Source organism: Mustela putorius, unplaced genomic scaffold (genome assembly GCF_011764305.1).
Source record: "Mustela putorius furo isolate JIRA1106 unplaced genomic scaffold, ASM1176430v1.1 tig00000281_pilon_pilon_pilon, whole genome shotgun sequence".
In the NCBI taxonomy this organism is placed as follows: Eukaryota; Metazoa; Chordata; class Mammalia; order Carnivora; family Mustelidae; genus Mustela; species Mustela putorius.
This window is the reverse complement of record NW_025421343.1, coordinates 19,877,754-19,897,965: the sequence shown is the minus strand read 5'-3', so window position 1 is coordinate 19,897,965 and position 20,212 is coordinate 19,877,754. Positions and strand designations below refer to the sequence as shown.

General features: G+C 45.2%; 1 long non-coding RNA gene across 2 annotated transcripts in view; it reads right to left on the bottom strand.

The window, feature by feature from the left end:
• Window positions 1–2,273: 2,273 nt before the first annotated feature.
• The window catches only part of LOC101670885, a 56,277-nt gene continuing 38,338 nt past the window's right edge, over window positions 2,274–20,212 (bottom strand). The window contains exon 3 of one of the 2 annotated variants that reach the window (XR_001176238.1): window positions 2,274–3,618. This is a non-coding gene — a long non-coding RNA (uncharacterized LOC101670885). Of the gene's footprint in view, window positions 3,619–5,618; window positions 6,624–20,212 lie in introns of those variants that run through there. The other variant, XR_006606478.1, reaches the window with a different exon arrangement.

Genomic DNA, 20,212 nt, shown 5'->3' with positions numbered 1-20,212 from the left:
TCCTGAAGCACCCCGTTCTGGGGTCAGAGGGCCTCCCTCCTCCACATCCCCATGTGCGTAGACCACAGCAAGTGTGGAGAAGACAGAAGAAATGGGCCTCCCCCAGGAGGAGACAAGGTCTGTCTATAGGAAGCATTAGAGAAGGCTCAAGGGGCATCATCTTCGAGAACAGGAACGGGAGATGGTGGGGACGAGGCAGACTTTCTCTTCCTTCTTCATCTTTACTCTGTCCATCCCCAGGAGGAGCTGATCTGACTCCCAGGCCAGGCTTCCTGGATGAGGGTGGCCAGGCCTCCCCCTTTACCCTGATGCTCCTAAAACTGACACTTCCTTTTCTCCATTCCCTTCCCCTCCTGCCCAGTCCCAGTCCCCTTTTGAGCTATTTTCTCATGTGACTCCTAACCCCGCCAGGTATCTCCTGGCCTTGTGAGAGACCGGTCTTACTTTAATGTTTTAAATCTAAACCACCATGGGAAAAAAATAATAATAATAATTTAAAAAGACGATTTTGTAACTATGTTAAATCAGAGTCAGAGAGAGCAACATCCCACACCCTACACAGCCCACCACTCTATTTATCCTGGAAGTGTGAGGTGTTAAAAGTTCAACCTCTTGAATCTGGCCTTTCAGATTCTATTCCAGCTCCACTGCTTGTAACTGCTGAACTTGGGTAAGTGAGCTAACCCTTTTCAGGCTTGATTTTCTCATCTGTACACTAATCTCCCCTTAAGGGGTTGTAGTACAGAATAGAGGTCAGTAAACCATGGCCCGTAGGCCAAATCTGGCTCACTACCTGTTTTTATGAAGCCTTATGAGCTAAGAATGGTTTTTACATTTTAAATGGTTGGAAAAAATCAAAAAAAGATTTTGTGATACATGAAGATTATATGAAATTCAAATTTCAGGGTCCATAAAGTTTTATTGGAACATAGCCACAAACAGTTGTTTACATATCGTCTATGGGTGCTTTTCTGCTAAACAACAAAGCTGAATAATTGCAACAGAGACATGATAACCCATGAGCCCAAAATATTTACTCTCTGGCTCGTACAGAAAATGTTTGCCCATCCCTGGTCAAAAGAAAACAAAGAAATGCCTGAACGTGCCTGTAATAGTAAATGCCAAAAAAAAAAAAAAAAGCTATCACTTTCTCACATTACCATCTAGCCCCCACTTGCCTTTGGAGATACATTCCCAAGTGATTCCAAAGGTTTTCTGCATTATTTTTTAAATAGCTGCATAATATACATTGCCTGGTAGAACATATACGGTAGCATCTAGTTCTGACTGGCATTATGAACACGGAAGGCATTGTCCTGACCTCACAGAAAGACAATGGGAGAGAGGTCCCATGCTCTCAAATGTCATCCTCTGGACTTATCCTTATTGGAATACACAGTGGAAGGCTTAAAATAGAAGCAAACAATAACAGTCTCCAGATTTCTTTGTATCAGAGAACATTGAAGGGAGAAAGCACCTTAGAAACTCTCAGATGCAATTGCCGCTGCTTATAAATGAGGACTCTGAGTCTGGACAAAGTTAAGGGTCTTAGCCTAGAGCAATCACCTCTCTAGGGCCACCCCCACCCCCATCTTGGTGCCCTTCCTGAGTCATGCTGTCCTCTGCCCTTCTTTCTGTTGTGTGGGCTTTCTTTCCCTTTGACCTTATATTCTTGGCTCAGATGACAGGTCCTGACTATTACATGATATGACCTTGAAAAACAATTTATGTGCAGGTCCTAGTTTATTAGATGTTAATAATCTAAAAAGGAGGGCACCTGGGTGGCTCAATCAGTTAAGCGTCAGACTCTTGATTTCAGCTCGGGTCATCATCTCAGGGTCCTGAGATCAAGCCCCAGGTCAGGCTCCGTGCTCAGTGTGGTGTCTGCTTGTCCCTCTCCCTCTGCTCCTTCCCACACTCTGTCTCATTCCTCTGTCAAGTAAAGAAATAAAATCTTAAAAAGAAAAAAAATCCTAAAAGCAAATCCAATCCATTTAAATAATTTTTTTTAATTGAGGTAGGTAAAATTGCTATATAACATTATATTAGTTTCAGGTGTACAACAGAATGATTTAATGTTTGTATGATTTATGAAATGAGCATCACAAGTCTTGTTAATATCCATCATCATACATGGTTATACATTTTTTTTTCTTGAGCATTATAATTAATTCTCTTATCAATTCTCAAACATGAAATATAGTTTTATTAACTAAAGTCACCATGCTGTACATTATGTCCCCAGGACTTATTTATTTTATAACAGGAAGTTTGTATCTTTTGACCCTCTTCACCCATTTTACCCACCCCCCCCAACCCTCCCCCAAATCCATTTTTAAAACAGAGGGGCATCTACCCAGCCCAGGCTTGATATCCATTCCCGAGCAAATACAGGCTCCTTAATGCCCCTAATCAAGATCTGTCTGTGTTTAACCAACCTTCTCACAGGGTCCTGGCATCAGCTTTACTCCACCAACCTGCCAAGACTCCAGAACAGGTGAGAAAAATGAGAAGGCCCCTCCCAGGACGGTGGGATTTGGCCCTCACAGCCTGCCATTCACCCAGCAGGACAGAAAAGGCATTCACTTTCCTCCTCCGTGTCATGATACCAACCGAAATTACCTTTAAATGAGGAAGAAAGTCATTATTTAATCAATAGGATTGCGTCAATTGAGGAAAATTTGTCTCCAATGTAAACAAGCGGAACGTCTTTGCGCTCTATAAAAACAAGGTTAAATTACTTGCAGATCCGGCGACGAGAGACATGTAGGAAGTGAACCTGAAGCCTGACACATTCAAGGTCTGGGAACCGAAAATAATAGGAATTGTTCTGATTTTTCCAGTGGAATCAAGCAAGAGATGGGCCCGCCTCTTTGCAGAACCAAGGATTCCTATGCCTTACCCTTTCTTTTGAGGAGGAGGAGAGGAAAGATCATGACCAAAAGAGATGAGAACAAACCAAGGTTAAATGAAAGGTGTGCAGCCTCTCCTTCGGGAGCTGGCCACTGTCACCGGCCTAGAAGGGGTAGGTGCTGGGGAGAGAGTGGCATTAAAATGAGTCATGATCGCGTCCGTCCAGTGCTTTCCTGCTCCCAAGCCCTTTCTTTGTTCCATGGATTCCATTCAGCAGAGCCCATCGAGAACAAATTATTATAATGGTGGCTACTGTGTACTGAGGGTCTGTGCCAAGCATGCTGAGCCCTACATGTGCTTTGTGCTCCTCAATATTCGCAAAGCCTTAGAAGGTAGCTGCTGTGGTCATACCCATTTCACAGATGAGGAAGAGAGTAGGAACGGTTGGAGAATGGCGGGGGCAGTTCTGCTTGGTTCTGGGGCCTGCTGTCCTAACTGCCCAGTCTCCAGACTCTGTCCCCTTGCTGGGTGCTCATCCCTGTGCTGTCACGGCGATCCCTGCAAACCAGACCTGTTCTCTGGTAGTCCCCACAGCCACTGAGAAAGGGAGACAGAGCATTTACCCTTGCTCAGGGAGGGCCTCAGCTTGTTCTCCATCTCTGGCTGGGCAGCCTCCTGCCGGCTTCTCCTCCAGTCCTCCTTCCTCCGTCTGTGTTGCCTCCTTTGACCACCTCAGAAGGAGTCTCTTAGTGGCCAGAGTGATTTCTGTCAAGGTTAAAGGCAGATGGTGAGGGCTAAGTTCCTTGGTCCCCGATAGAACTTCTTAGTGAGAATATGACCTTCAGGGATCTCACACAGACTCAGGAAATTATGCTAGCAGCTAAGAGAAAGTCACTGATGTGCTCTCTTCAGACCACAGGGAGCCGTAACCAAATAAACCTTAGCTCTGGACTTCTGTAAAGCCAGATTCCATCATTTTTGTGGTAAATTCTGGCTAATGGTTATTCCTCCTGCGTCTCCTTGTATCCTCCTACCCACCCCTCGGTCCGCTCCAATTCTGAAGAGTCTCAACGTGTGCTTCATAACCGACCTTCCTCCCATGACTGTATCCCGTACGTGTCCATCAGGAACATACAGTCACCCCATGCCTAGGCCCTGGATCAACCTGACAGGGATCTGATGTGGCCTAGGCTAAAGGGCCTCTTGGCCTCCTCTGGTGAGACTGTGTTGTGCTGGCTCCCTCGCCAAGAGAGCTAGAGGCTGGCTTGTTGAGAAGAGTTTCACATAAGAAAAAAAGAAAGAGAAAGAGAGAAAGAGAAAGAACGAAAGAAAGAAAGGAAAGAAAAGAAGGAAGAAAAAAAAAGGAAGAACAGAAAAGTGAAATGAAGTGAAATGAAACGTATTTGACCTGGGAAGAATTCGAAGGCCTCTCAAGCTGCCAAAGTGACGAATTAGACAGGGAGGCAGAGCAAATGTGAACTCCTGGGGAGTCGGTCAGGAGGGGCCCAAAGGGATGAGGTGAGGCCGAGGTGGTGGGAGGAATGGAGACAGGATGATTTATCCGGGCTGGGCTGGGAGACCCGTCCGAGCGCTCGGCAGAGTGAGACACAGTCCCCCCTTTGTGCCCCATTTATCGAACTCATCAATTTTATGGCCACATTACCTTCCGAGTGGGCAGGAAAGCAGATATGGGTGCCATCACAGGCCTGCCTGTGGTTTGCACAGCATAATGACAGATGCCAGAAACACAGGGGAGGGGAGAGGGCCCTTCGGAGACCACAAAAGAGCCTTTATAATTATGCCTCTTCCTCTCTCGGGAGCCTGCCTCTCGCTCTCCCTCTCCCTCCCTGCCAAGGTGCCAGGCTGGCTGCAGGGGTGCCGTCCTCCCGGATGCGTGGGGCAGCTGCCTCGCACGCGTCTATTAATAACCGTGCATGGACTTGAAGGCAGCTATTCCAGCCCGCCTCTCTTCTCCGGGCTAAATAGCGGCAATCCCTTTAACCTTTCTTCATGGGCCCGATTTTCCATCCCTTTAATCATCCCTGTCACTTTCTGCTGCATGGCCTCCACTCTCACCACATCCCTCCCCCAGGGTGGAGGCTCAAGCCAGCTGGGATAACGGGCCTCCTGCCTCACGAGCTACCCCTTCCCCTCCACGCACTCCAGCCCCCCAGGCCGAGTTACTGCCATTCGGGACACAACCGGAGAGCTTCCCTCCCCACGTGGATGTTCCCCCTTGACCAGAACGTCACTAACGTCCAAGGGTCTCCTCTGAGGGGTCCCCACAGGTCCCTTCCCCTCCGTTCCACTGCCCCATCTCCACCCTGTCTAGACCCCCGCCTATCCTGTGGACCCTGAGAACAGTCCCCCAACCCCCCCCAACACCCCCACCAGCTTCCCTGCCTCCATTTGGCCCCCCTCCCTGCCAAGACCATTAAATGCCCACTTTAGAAGTAATTTTTTTAAATCACATGTCATTTTTATCATGTCCCTCCCCTAATCTAGAGCCCTTGGTAGTTAGCTCCCTGTTGCTTTTTAATAGAGCAAATGCAGACATTTGCCAGATTCTGGGTCCAGAGTTCTCTCCCCACCCCCTTTTGGCCTCTGTAGAGATCCTCATTCAGAAAGCTTTCCCTAGTCAGTCTTCTCACTCTGCCTACACCTTTGCCAGCCAGCCATCCCCACAACATCTTGTTAGATGCTGTTTTGAGTGTATTGATAAATATATATATATATATATATGGCCTAGGGCTCTTTGACAGAAAACAACAGAAGCCAACTCTCACTGGTTTAAGGAACAGAAAAGGCTAGTTTGAAAATGATGGCAAAGTTGACAGAGTTAAAGACAAGGCTGGACCACAGGCCTAGGAAACGACAGAACCGGGGAGCTCTGAGGTCTTTTCAGAACACTGTCGTCAGGTAATCAGCTCCAACTATCTTTTGTCCTTATTTATCTTTGCTTCACATTCAGAGTTTCAGGACTTAGGATCTAGACAAGCTTTGTGGCCAGGGGTGGGGGGTCCAATGATTGGCTACCCCCAAGATCCACACAGGATGGGGAGAGTTGTCAGATTTCTCAAATAAAAATATAAAATGCCCGGCTAGGTTTGCATTTCAGATGAACAATGCATAATTGTTGTTATAAATGCAGTATTCCCTGAATTTGTCTTCCCATTCTTGCCCCCCACCAGTCCCGCTCTGCAGCTCCCAGGAAGATAGGCATCCCCTCCGACCTGTGCCCACCTCCCCTCTAACCGCCACAGTACCCGCTTGTACGTCACCCCTAACACATTTCTTCAGCCCATCCTCGGGGTGGCTGTGGATTTTACTTCTTTTCCTTTAGTCTTTGTAACCCAGCTGACATCACCTCCAAACTATACATTAACTGAGACAAATAAAAAGGCTAATGTACCCTTTGGCAATCATTATTATTTATTTCCTCTTTACCTCTATTGAGGAAAAAAACAACTTTCTTGGCTGTCTCTCTTTTGTCAAATGCTTTGAAAACAGTCCAAATGATATTGAGCATTCTTCATAACTTTTTACAGCTTCCCACGCATTTCCACACTCATGATTTTAGTCAGTGTCATAATCGTAATTAGTGAGCTAAGTGGCCAGTTGGCCCCAGGAATACGGTCTCCCATTTCTCAGATGAGAAATTAAAACTCTGAAATGTACATTATAAAAACAAGTATGGATTCCAAGTTGTGTGATCCGAGGCTTAGAACGACATGTTCCTTCCTTGACATCAGGGGTTAGCAAACTTTTTCCTGTAAAGGAGCAGATAGTAAATATGTCAGGCTTGTACACCATACGATCTCTCTCACAACCACTCAGCTCTGCCACTGTAACACGAAAGCAGTCACAGTCGATACATAAATGAGTAATGAATGTTCCAGTAAACTGTATTTACAGAAAAGGTCACCCACCATATTTAGCCCACAAGCTGCAGTTGGCTAACGGATGTTTCCTCTACACAACACAGTAAGCACTCTTTAGTCTTTATGAGTCTATCAAAGTTTGCCTCCAATTGGGATGCCATGACTTTGACCTGTATTAGTATTAGATCATTCTACTAATTTTCCCTCTCTTTACCTCTTACATGTCTGTATTGTTTGGATGATAACTGACTTGGCACCCCACTAGCCCTCTGATCCCTCCTACACTGTGGCAAAGTTTTGGATCTTTGTGCTGTGAATATGCCCAGCTAAGCCCATCCTTCCTCTCCTGGATCCTTCTTTACCTGCATGTGAGATCAGTTCTGACAGGCCTTGTGAGAAGGCACCTTTCTGGGACAGAGCTTTCCCTGAGGCCCCCAGGATTAACCAAGATAAACTATCCTTCCAGCTTCCCCTCACTGTGGGTTTCATGTGCCTCCTCCTTTGGTCCTTTTCCAAGTTTGTCCCTAGGAAACTCATGACAGGTCTTACCACAGCCCTCTTCAGCTCTGGTCCATGGAAGACAGAGACTATTTAGTCCATCTTCTGCCTTCAGAGTGGGAAGACTGGTTTAAATGCTCCTCCCAGAGAGAACAGGAACTCCCTAGAGCAAACCAGCTAGTTTGGTTTGTACCCTTCGCAGTTGAAGATCTGGGACCGTGAAAAGTGGTCACACATTTACTGTGTGTAAATAGCATTCTCCCAGGCTTAGATGAGTGGGGTTGCAAATCCTCAGGTGTGGTATTGCCCACCTGGAACCAGATTCTGCATTGTAGGAGCCAGTGGGAAGTGACTGATTCCTCACTAAACAATTCGAGGTCTTTAAGTGGGCCTCTAGGTGCATGTGTGCATGCTATAATGTCAGAAAAGATTCTAGAGATCATGTTACCTAAACCCCTCATTTACAAATAAGAAAATTAAGCCCTGAGACATCACCTTATCATGATGCCAGGGTATAAGGATCCACATTATCTTTATAAACCATAGCCATAAAAATGATGATGAACTTGATCAGTGAAACCGAAATTTATAACTACAAAGATTTCCTTGAATATCTATCTATCTATCTATCTATATATATATATATTTTTTAATTTAAATAGGAAGCAGAGAATGTGCTCAGCCCAACATAGACCAAAGCCATGATGAGATCAACTTTTTCAGAAATAGTTGAGATTTGGCTTTCTCAAAGCTTCTGTGTGTCCCAAAGGTGGGGTTTCCCTGAGAGCATCAACAATCCCCTCCAACTTTCTTCATAATGTCTTCAAAAGAGTCAAGAGAAGCAACAAAGGGTAGAGAGTACAAGTAACACTTGGGGTCTGAATGTCCTAGCTCCACCATTTAGAGGTTGTGTGACCTTGAGCAAATAATTTATTTTTGTAAGCCCTGTTTCTCATCTGTAAAAGAGATATAGCAATAGCACTTACCTCAAGGAGATGAGGTAATAATTACATGAGATAATGGATACAGAGTGTCTGGCATAGGTTGACTTAATAGTAACTATTCAAGAAATAGTCACTATTATTGCAATGTTGACACCTCAGGTTTTTTTGCCTAAAGCCCAACTCCGATTTTGAGTTGACCACTCTGCCTACTTTTCCAACTATGAAGTAGGCATAATAATTTAGCAGGAGAGATGGATAACTGGAAGTTAGTTATGACCGGGGGAAACATATCTGCCTCCTTGCCCAGACCATAGTCTGGCCCAAATGACCTCAAGGCTAAGAGACAAGGTGCCTTTCTGAGCTGAGTCTCCTCTGAGGGGGTGGCCTCCAAGCCAGGACTCAGAATCCCTGGAAGAAGAAATAAGGCAGAGAAGTTCAGAGAGACAGGGAAATGTGAACAAAGCTAATGCACAGTTTTCTTTGTGGATGATCTTTCTGGCATGATTTTTGAGTCAAACTATCATCCTCATCCTTCGGAAGTCCCACAGGATGAGGGCAAGGAAAACTAGGGGATTCCTACAGCAAAAAGATGAAGGGTCAGGATAGATCTTGGGTAAAAGTCATGCTTCAGGAATACTTCAATAAACCAGACTGTAGTATTTGCAGTATCTCCAAAATTATTAAAAAAAAAAAAAAAAAGAGAGAGAGAGAAAAGAAAAGAAAAGAAAAGAAAAAAGCAGACCACTTAGAACTTCATTTTTCTGATGATAGAAGAAAGGTGCTAGACAAAACAACACTTTCTCCTTTTCCCTGGATTATTTGGCAGGAGCAGAAAACTCTTGACAAGAAGTTCCAGAACAGCTCGATATTGGGTTTGAAAAGTACAAATTCCCACAACAATCAGGGACTAAAGTAGCAATATTTTAGCCTTTCACGGGAATCTGGTTATTATTACCATTAATGCCAAGTATCTTGTTTCTATTCTTTTTGATTTAAGGTAATTTTCTTTGTAAAAGGCCTGCTTTGTTAAGCCCTACACAGTTACATAGGCTTTGGGAGAAAGAGAAGTGGGCATGGTGGGAAAGTATCATGTTACACTGAAACTTGAGAGGCCTGGTTGTGAAGACTCCTTTTGTTTCTGCTCTGAACCTGATGCAGTTCTCCAGTCTTCGTGTTCTAGTCCAGGGCACGAATTTCAACATTGCCCACTCTGATGATGGTATCTCTACTTGAACATGATCATTTCCAAGGAAGGTCTCCAAAAGGCTGTACCTACCTTATCAGGCCTGGCTATGACCTGGCCAAAGGAGACCCAGGTCAATGTTCATGTCTAGAAAGTGACCCTATGACTCAGGGTCCCTCTTGTAGATAATGAAGAAGGACAGATATCAGAAAGTAAAATGTCTAGCTCAGTGCTAATTTTGCCCTCCTGGGGATATTCAACAATGTCTGGAGACAATAACAACTTTGGGGGATGAGGAGGTCCTCCTGGCATCTAGGGGATGGGGGCCAGAGATGCTACTAAACATCCCACAAAACACAAGACAAGACCACAAAGACTTATCCAGGTCCAAATGTCAATAGTGCTGATACTGAGAAATGCTGAGACAGAAGCCACACAGAACCCTGCATGGGCTGGGCCCTGCCTACCTCCCTCCCCATATTTTGCCCCATTCCCACTCACTCCCTGAACACCAAGCACACAATTTCCAGTCCCTGGCTGCACTGTGTTCCCTCAACATACTCTGTTCCCTCTGCCTGCCAGGCTGTACCCTCTCATTTTACCTAGTTAATGCCTTCTCACCCCCTAGATCTTGTCCAATAGATACTTTCTTGGGAAGTCTTTTGAGCAAGACTAAGTCAAGTCCCCCATTACATGCTGTCTCTCTCCCCTTTATTCTTTCTTTTTCCAAGGGTTTTCAAAGTGTCCTTGTGGTTTTTTTAGAACTCCCTAAGCTCCTTACCTCTTAGTGCTCAAATGTCTGGGCTACCAGTACTAATTGCAGCCAAATGGCTAGTGACTGAGTCCCCACTATGGCATGTTCTAGTTGTAGGACCTTCGACAAGTCACCTACCATGTACTTAAGTCATGCTTACCTCCAACATGAAGCCAGTAACTACACCTCGCTTGTGGGGATTCTAGGAGGATTAAATGAGAGATTAGAACAGTGAGTTCCATATGGAAGTTTGTTCAGTTATTACTTTAAGAATTGAAAACTGCTTTTCTGAGACTTTGAGCTCTATTAGAGAGAGATGTAGTATTTTCTCTTCCTGGCAGCATGACCCTCACACTATCTTTTCTCTACCAGAGGAATCAGAGCTCAAATCATTTAAGGCGGGGGAGCGGGGGTGTCAAAGTCAATGCTTTGTGTTTACAGATAAAGAAACTGAGACCCAGAGGGGTCAAGGGATTTGGAAAAATCACATGGCAGGTTTCTTTCCACCTGATCAATCTTTCAGTCTCTCTCTCTCTCTCCCTCTCTCGACCCCTCCTTCCCTCCCACCCCTACCAGTCATCTGTCTACCCCGGCCCCCATCCCCATGTGAAGTGATAACTTGTATGATTCCTGATCTACATGAAATGAATATCCCATAGCAACTATCTCCATCAGACTACAGGTCCCCGCTCCCCAGCCTTTCTACAAAAGACCTAGGGGTTATAAAATTCAAGGTTATCAGAGCAAAGCACACCAAACAGAACCCTGCACGGTTTCTAATCAGAGATTTAAGGTGCTTACCCAACAGCCTAAAAAAGAAAATCTAGGCCTGACAAAAAAGAAAAGAGGGGAAAAAAAAAAAAGAGTGAGCAAGAGAGAGAGAGACCAAGGGCAAATAATAACCTAAATAAATTAAGAAAACACTGAGGCAGTCTCCTGAAGTTTTCAGCCATTACATCATTGATCCTGAGAAGGGGCTGGGGAATGTCTCCCCAGGGCTTCACACACAGGGCCATATCTCATTCGTTTTAACTCCCTCAAATCCTACTGGACTCTTCGACACCCTCCCAGCCTCTCACGGCTGTTCTTATTCTTGTTCTAGCCCCTACACATTTTTGTAAGTTCGCTCTTTGCCAACCCTGCAGGGCTTTTTAGCCCTAACTGTTGCTGGAGCCTTAGACCTCAGGGATAGCAATGTGACGTCTGGACCGTGGAGTGACAATGACCTCTAACCTTCTGGTCTGGCCACACCTGGGGAACCCAGCTCTGTCAGAGATCCTACTCTTTAGGAAAGACATGAACAAACTGGAACAGCATGAGAGAAAAATAAGAGGGCAGAGAAGACCTAGGAGGGGGCACAAGAGTTTAAGCAAACTGAAGGGCCTTTCAGAATGACCTAATGTGAACTTCCACTTCCCTACAAACCCACACTGGTAAAACATAGCAAATAAATATACATATATATATATATATATATATATATAGCTAAGTTCAGAAATATAAAGCAAAATCTCCAGGTACCAGGAAAGAAGAAAGAAAGAAGGAGGGAAGGAAAGAAAGAAAGAAGAAAGAAAGGGGGGAGGAAGGGGGAGGGAGGAGGGAGGGAATGGGACGAAAGGAGGAAGCAGAGGAAGGGAGGAAGGGAAGAAAAAAGAAAAAAGAAAAAAGAAAAAAAAAAAGAAAAGAACAGAACAGAACTTGCAACCAGAGTGGCAAGCTTCAGTTGACACCATGGTCCAGGGAGATACTGATCCAAAAATGGGCCCTGATGACAAGAGGCTGAGGTTTAAATGCACACAAAGGAGCAAAAGATGGAACCTGAAGGCCCTGAAATGGAGAATCCAGAAGAATGAAGTAGAGTCCCCAGGAGGCTAGCTGCTTCCGTTAAGCCTTACTCCCAGACCCAGGGAAACCCCAGCGATGTGTGCTTCTTTCCAGAGTTGCAGGTAGAGAAACAAAACAGAACTACCCTGAGAAACAAATCCTCAGATCAGCACTGAAGACAGATGTGTTCTCCAAATTTATACTCCTTACCTGGTAGATTAGTCAGGGTTCTCCAGAGAAACAAAAATAATAAGGTGTGTATAGACAGAGAGAGATCCATTTGTTTTAAGGAATTGGTTCGGGTAATTGTAAGGATGGGATGTCTACAATTTGCAGGGCAGGCCAACAGGCTGGAGGCCCAGGGAAATATTTATGTGGCAGCTTGAGTCAAAGGCAGTCTGGAAGCTGAATTTCTTCTTCCTCAGAGGACATCAGGTTTTTTTCCTCTTAAGACCTTCAACTGATTGGGCAAGGCCCACTCCCATTATGGAGAGTAAGTGGCTTTCTTCAAAGTCTGCTGATTTAAAGGTTAATCTCATCTAAAACTCACAGCAACATCTACACTTCTGTTTGAGGAAAGACTGGGTACCATAGCCTAACCAAATTGGCACATAAAATTTGGTTTGTGAATTGCCAACCAAAAAATTAATAAAAGAATTGGTCCTGGGCTGCCCCCTGGAGTGGAACAAATGGATAACTTTTCAGAGAACCCTCCCTATCCCAAAGAAAAAGAAACAGCTGAAGATGTGCTTACAAACAAAAATTACAAACCACCATAAGGAAGACTGGAAGACAAGTAGGAGGATTATCACCTCAAGAATTTAAAATAAAAGAACAATTGGAAAGAAACCATAACATGTTTAAAATGTTAAATAAAAGCATGACTAGAAACCATAGGGAATAATATAATACGGTTTTAAAAAAGGTATTTGAAAAAAACCTTCTAGAACTTCTAGAAATAAAAGATACAAAGGATAGAGGAAACAGCAAATTAGACAAAACTGAAGAGAAACTCTTTCAAGAATCAAATCTTAGAAATTATCCAAATCACCTCATAACATAACACAAGACCTTTCTCCATCCTCATTACTTAAGAAATTCCAGGGTTTTAAAAGCTCTGTGACATGGGATAAAAACCAAATATATGTTTCTTTTTTTTTTTTTTAAGATTTTATTTATTTATTTGACAGACAGAGATCACAAGTAGGCAGAGAAGCAGGCAGAGAGAGAGAAGGAAGCAGACTCCCTGCCCAGCAGAGAGCCCAATGTAGGGCTCAATCCCAGGACGCCAGGATAGTGACCTGAGCCGAAGGCAGAGGCTTTAACCCATTGAGCCACCCAGGTGCCCCCAAATATATATTTCTTATTATAAATTGCAATATCATAGCTGCCAAATGCAAACCTCAATCCCACATTATGTTAAAAGTTGAATGATAAAAACTAAAATAAGAGAATCTGAATATATATAACTTTTAATACAGTGAAAGAATAAGAATACTCAGGTAATATAATCAAAGGCAGGAAAGAAGTGGTTAAGAAAACAGCACAAAAGGCCCAAAATGCAAATGCTTATGCTAAGCCCCACATCACCAAACCAAGACTCAGTTACCGCTTCGGCTGTCCCAGAAACAGAATCTTAAACTGGTCAGTGAGGAATCATCTGATCAGCACTAATTAAGTAATCTGCCTGATAGATCCCTGCCAACCCCTACAGGAGGGTAACCTGGCAATAACCAACCACTTTCTTGCCTGGGTATAACTTCTTTTTCCCCCTCTCCCTTCTGACTATAAGAGTCTCTCATTTTGGGGCACCTGGGTGGCTGAAGCCGCTGCCTTCAGCTCGGGTCATGATCTCAGGGTCCTGGGATCGAGTCCCACATCGGGCTCTCTGCTCAGCAGGGGGCCTGCTTCCCTTCCTCTCTATCTGCCTGCCTCTGTCTACTCGTGTTCTCTGTCAAATAAATAAATAAAATCTTTAAAAAAAAAAAAAGAGTCTCATTTTGTACAGCTCCTCGGAGCTCCTTTGTGGGTTAGATGCTGCCTAATTCGAATAGATTTTTGTTCAAATAAATTCTTAAAATACTGGGGACATCTGAGTGGCTCAGTTGATTAAGCATCTGATTTCAGCTCAGGTCATGATCTCAGGATCCTGGGATCAATCCCAGGTGGGGTGTTCCATATGGAGTCTTGGGTTGTGTCCAGGCCCTCACTGACCTCTGTGATCAGCAGAGAGTCTGCTTGTTCCTCTGCCCCTCCCCCGTGCTTGTGTACCCAATCTCTCTCTCTCAAATAAATAAAAAAAATCTTTTTAAAAAAATCCTCAGATGCCTCAGTTTATCTCTTAACTTAATGAGGCAAAGAAGCTAAGAGGTTAAAACAAAAACATTAATATATTGATATATAACAGTAATAACTCAATTCCAATAATAAATATAAATGAAAAGGATTAAAAACACTCATTAAAATATAGAAATGGTAAGATTAAGTAAGAAATTCAGTTTTTTGCTTTATCTGGTAGATACACAGTTTTTTTTTAAAGATTTTATTTATTTATTTGACAGACAGATCACAAGTAGGCAGAGAGGCAGGCAGAGAGAGAGGAGGAAGCAGGCTCCCCACTGAGCAGAGAGCCTGATGCAGGACTTGATCCCAGGACCCTGAGATCATGACCCGAGCCGAAGGCAGAGGCTTAACCCACTGAGCCACCCAGGTGGGCGCCCCTTAAAAAGATTTTATTTATTTCTTTGAGAGAGAGAGCACAGAGGGAGAGGGAGAAGCAGGCTCCATGCTGAGCAGAGCCCGATGTGGGGCTCAATCCCAGGACCCTGGCATCATGACTTGAGCCAAAGGCTGACACTTAACTGAGTGAGCTACACAGGTGCCCCTAGACACACAGCTTTTTGCTTTTTCTGTGTTTCTTCTAGAACACAGAAAGATTGGAAACAATGAGATTAGAAAGAAACCACCAAGGAAACACTATCCAAAAGAACAATTGGTGAAGCAATATTAAAGTCAGAAATAATAAAGGAAATGTTTACAAAATAAGAAAAAGAATTCTCCAGGAAAATACAACTTTAAAACTTGGATATACCTAACAACATAGTCTAAAAGTGAAAGAGAGAGAGAGAGAAAGAAAGAAAGCGAGGAAGGAAGGAAAGAAGGAAAGAATGAATTGCCAAATTCACCATCAGAGGGAGAAATTTTATCTGAAAGCAGTCTGAGGCAAGAGTGGAAATTACAGAAAGGAAAGACATGGACTCAACCTACAGAGGAAGTTTTTTTTATTTTTAGAGATGTCCAAAATTGAAATGGGCTGCCTGCGGAGGGAGAGCTCCAAAAACATGGAGGTTTTGCAGAATCTGTATGGCACTGCATGAGACTATTGCTGGAATTTGCCAGCATCAGACACATTGCTTATGAGGGCAGAGACTCTGTTCAAAGCTGTATACCCAATGTCTAGAGCAGAGTCTGGCATAGAACTGGTATCAGTAGGGGGTCTATTGAGGGAATGAATGAATGGCCCAGATAAGACAATGGATAAAATAACCTCTAGAGTGATTTCCAGTTCTAATATTCAGTGATTCTTACAAACCCATGGCTCTGTTCTTTGTCCTTCCTTCATTCTGAGGCCCAGGGTCACCCCAAACCAGGAGGCTTGAGGCTGGCACTGAGAAGCAAGGGCAGGGTTAGGAATGGACAGAAGAGTAACACAGGAGCCCAGAGGGTGGAAGCCAGCTCTGCAAAGAGCTTCCAAGAGTCTTCCTGCCACAGAAATTCCACTTGGCCACAGCAATTACCCTGGCCCTGGGCCTGGAGGAAGGCGGCGGCTGGCCTGCCCAGGGCCGGGCCTTCCGTTAACACATCTTGTTTGTGCTGCTTACAAGGGTGGAGGAGCAAGAGTAGGAGTAGGTCACTGGGTCGTTCAGGTCCATGAAGCAAGTTTCTCCCACCTACTAGGTTCTGGGACACACAGAAGAAAGGGAATAGGGTCCCAGGTCTAGGGATTTCTTAGATCAAAGAGGGAAAAGATCCCTGTACTTGAGAAAGCTCCAGTCTGATGAGACACGGCCCGGCCCTCTTGGAACCTGTGGGCTGAATGTTTTGTGTCCCTCCAAATTTCAAGTGTTAAAATTTCAAGCCCAAATGGGATGGTATTCAGAAGTGGGGCCTTTGCAGGTGATTAGATCATTGATGGGTCAGAGAACTCCCTTGCCGCTTCCACGGAAGACAACCATCTGTGAGACAGGAAGAGGGCCCTCACCAGACACCAGATCTTCCCGCACCTTGACCTTGGGCTTCCAGCTCCAAAACCGTGAGAAACACCTATGTGTTGTTTATAAGCCCTCTCTTGCTGGTACTTTGTTAGAGCGGCCCAAACAGGGGAAGACAGAGCCACTAGAGTGAATGCTAGCGGGAGTCTCTCTCTTCCAGAAGAAAATCAGACCTGATAGAGGATACCTGGCTTCAGCCCTTGTCAGAGCCTGCTGGGGCTCCGGTCCCCCGCCCTCCATCCCCATTCCTGCAAGACAGCAAGGGAGGGAAGTGGCAGGCTCAGGGATGAGCCCATTTCTCTGATGAATAGAGACTGTGAGCAGGGTGCCACCAGGTTTGGGGGGCGGGTAGCGCGGGGGGGCATTTCCACAGCCTTGCTGGCAGGGCACCCTTCCCTCCCTCCTCCCCGCCATGATTTCTGACCCATCGGAATAAATCCTGAGCCCTGGACCTGTTTCTAGGACAGGAATTTTGGCCCCTTTGTCACAGCCTGCTTTTGCTCTTCTCTGTTTTTGTTCCGTTTCCCACCCTATCTCCCCCTCCCCAACCCCCATTTCCCAAACTTGCTCCTGAGAGACCAGACCCAACAGCGCACTGGTGATCTTGTTTTACATGAGACATTTCCAAAAAAGACCAAAAAATCCTTCCCAGGAAAATGCCATTTTTAAAATTCAGCTCCAGACACAGCGGCAACATTAGGAAAACAAAGGACTTGGCAGAAAGGATTTCTGAATCAGGACTTTCTCTCTAAAATACCTTTTCCAAATTGCCTCCAGTGGGAACCACTCTGAGGGTCAGCCCTGGAGCACCCAGTCGATTCCAGATAGACCGAGACTCCTAGTTTTGACCCCAGCTCAGCCGTTTTTTTTTTTTACCTGGGATCACCTTGGGACCTTCTCCCAGGCTCAAGCAGGGAGCCCCTCTCCAGGGTCGCCAAAGGAGGCAGCGGTCTCTGCAACTTCAGGAAATGCTGCTGCTTCCTCCCTTCCAAGGACACTCCTCAACCCCTCTCTTGCCCCCATCACCAAGCTGGGGGGGTCAGGCAGCAGATCTGAGAGACAAACTGAGCTCAGTAGGAGCTGTCTTCTCTCATCACCGAAGTGAGGGAGAGAGATGATTTCCGATGGGGCAGGCACGGGGTATGTACGCTCCTGTTGTACAAATGAAGTATAATCATATTGATGTTCTAGGTATATAACAGTACTGGCCATTATTTATTAAGTGCTTGCTATGTGTCCATCACTAACCTATTTTTTTATATTTGCCTACCTCATTTAACCCTCCTAACAACTATTATGTGCTGAATTATATCCCCTTCCCCCCAACAAAAAAAAGAAAATTCCTAACTCAAAGTCCTAACTCCCAGTGCATCTGAATGTGACTATATTTGGAAATAGGGTCTTTAAGGGAGTAATTAAGCTAAAATGAAGTCTGTTGGGTGGGCCCCAATCCAATATGGCTGGTGTCCTCATAAGAAGAAGAAACACAGACCCAGAGAGGCGCGCTCACAGAGGAAAGACCACGTGCAGACACAGCGCAGAGGCAGCCATCTACGGAAGAAGGAGGCCTCAGAAGAAAACAAACCTACTGACGTGCTCATCTTGGACTTCTAGCCTCCAGAACTGTGAGAAAATTAACTTCTGGGTTTTTTTTAAGCCCCCCACTCTCTGGTATTTTGTTATGGCAGTTCTAAAAAACTAATGAAATCACCCATAAGATTAATATGGTTATTATCACCATCTTACAGGGGGCAAACAAGTCTCAAGATGTTATGAAACTTGCCCAGCAAGCACATAACAGAGCTAAACAACAAGAGTCAGCTGTCTGATTCCAGAACACATTCCCACCCACTATGTATGTGCATGTTCCACTTGCTTCTTGCTGCGTAACAAGCAACCTCACAATGTGATGGCTTGAAACAGCAACACTTACTTTTTTTTTTTTCCATCCATCAGTAATTTGGGGCAGGGCTTGGTGGAGACAGGTCATCCCTGCTTTACTTGGGGTCAGCTGGAGTGGCTCCAAGGCTAGACCAAATCACCTGAAGTCTCGCTCACTCACTTGTCTGGTGACTAATAATGGCTGAGAGTTGAGAGCTTACCTGGGCCAGTTGGACCAAACACTTCCCGTGGCTTCTCCATGTGCCCTGAGCTTCCTCTTAACACAGCAGCTGCTTCCAAGAATGTGCATCCCAAGAGACAAAGCTGGACAGAAAGCTGTATCACCTCTTCTAACCCAGCCTGGGAAGACTCACAGCACCACTTTCACCCACATTCTCTTCCTTGGAAGCCAGTCCCGAAGTCCAGCCCATGTTCAAGGAAAGAAAAATTTGGTGCTAATTTCTGATAGGAGGCGTGCCGAAGAATTTCCAGATTTGGCTTAAAACCACTACAGTGAATGCAGCATGGACACGGTTGTCCATAGTTTATGTCAGGTGTTTATTTGCCAGCAGCACTGTATATTGAAAGAGCATTGAACTAGGAGTCCAAAGCCCTGAGCAAGAGCCATTCAGCTGTAAGGGACCCGGATTCCAAAACCTATGTATGGAAAGAGAAAGACGTGCTTCCAGTTCAGTCACTCTCCTCTGTAGGGGACAGAAGTTATCTAACTCCACTGCAGTCTCTGACCCGCTGATCTCCATCAGAAGGAACTTGAGGATGCTGTTCCTCTGACGCTTCCCATGATTCTCAGTTGTGACAGCCTGAGTCTTGCCCTGTCCCCGTGCCTGAGTCACTGTCTTTGGAACACAGCAATCCACGTATTGAACATCTCCTCAGGGCAGGACACCACCATTGGTGCTTCATGTTTCTTATTTCATCTAATCATCATCTCAACCCTATGAAGGACGTAATGTTATCTAGCTCCATTTTCCAGATGAAGAGACTGAATCTCAAGGGAGGTAAGTGACTAGCCTAAAAGTTAGCAAAGGTCAGAGCCATAACTATAGGCTGTGTTCTGGCCAGCCCCATCTCCTCCAGGGCCTGGCATCCTAGCCTTGGATCCTGTCCAGCATCCAGGGCCTGCATCACCCAACTGCCTGTTAGGACATCTGACATTCTGGATTGCCCATCTCTCTGCTCTGTTCCCCTTTTGGAGCCTTGTCCTGCTACCTGTTGGACCTTGGCCAACCTCTCACGAGACTCCTACCTGGGGATGGCCACCACCCTGTGTTCACCCTCCTAAACTATGACCCAGCCCTTCACATCTGCCCCAGCCCATCTTGGTGATTGCATGGCACCCTGGCATGGCTAGACAGCAAAATCAAGCAGGACAGCCTCATGAATTTTTTAAAAAAAGCAAAGGCCCTAGAGTCAGACCAACCTAGATCCAAGTCCTGACTTCACTGTGTATTACTCATGTGTAAAAATAAGGAGGCCCACGTTGCCTCATTGTGAAGATTCTCGTTGAGTTAATACATGTACAGAGCTTGGCACAGTCTCTAGTACATAGAAAATGCTTAATAAATATTATCTATCTTCACTGTTATTATTGTCAATAATATTTGTAAAAGATCCACTAGAGAGCCTAGCATATGGTAGGCATTCAAAAACGATAGCTGTTAATCTCATTGTTTAAGTCCTGGAAAAGCTACAGGAATTCAGAGAAGGGCCAGATAACAAGGTAGTGAAGACAGAAAACAGGCTGCCTGAGCAACTGTGCAGATCTGCAGATCTCTGCCTAATCCTAGAGCTTGGGTATGACTGGCCTTGATTAAGTGGAAACACCTCCCTACAGAACTGCCACCTTCATCTACCTCGATTAGGAGATGACAAGAGCTTCCTGAGCTTGGAAAAGGAATTCCAAGAAAGAAAACCAGGAACTCCCTCTGTCTTTGCTCCTGCCCCACATGCCCTGCTGGCAATAAAAGCCACCGGCCACAGATTCCTGCCCTGCTTGTCCAGTTGTCCTACAGCTCTGTGGTGCGGTGAGCTGAGGCTGTAAGTTCCCAGAGAGCTAGTGAACATGGACAGAATATGTAATAGCTTCCCAGCCTCAAGCCCAC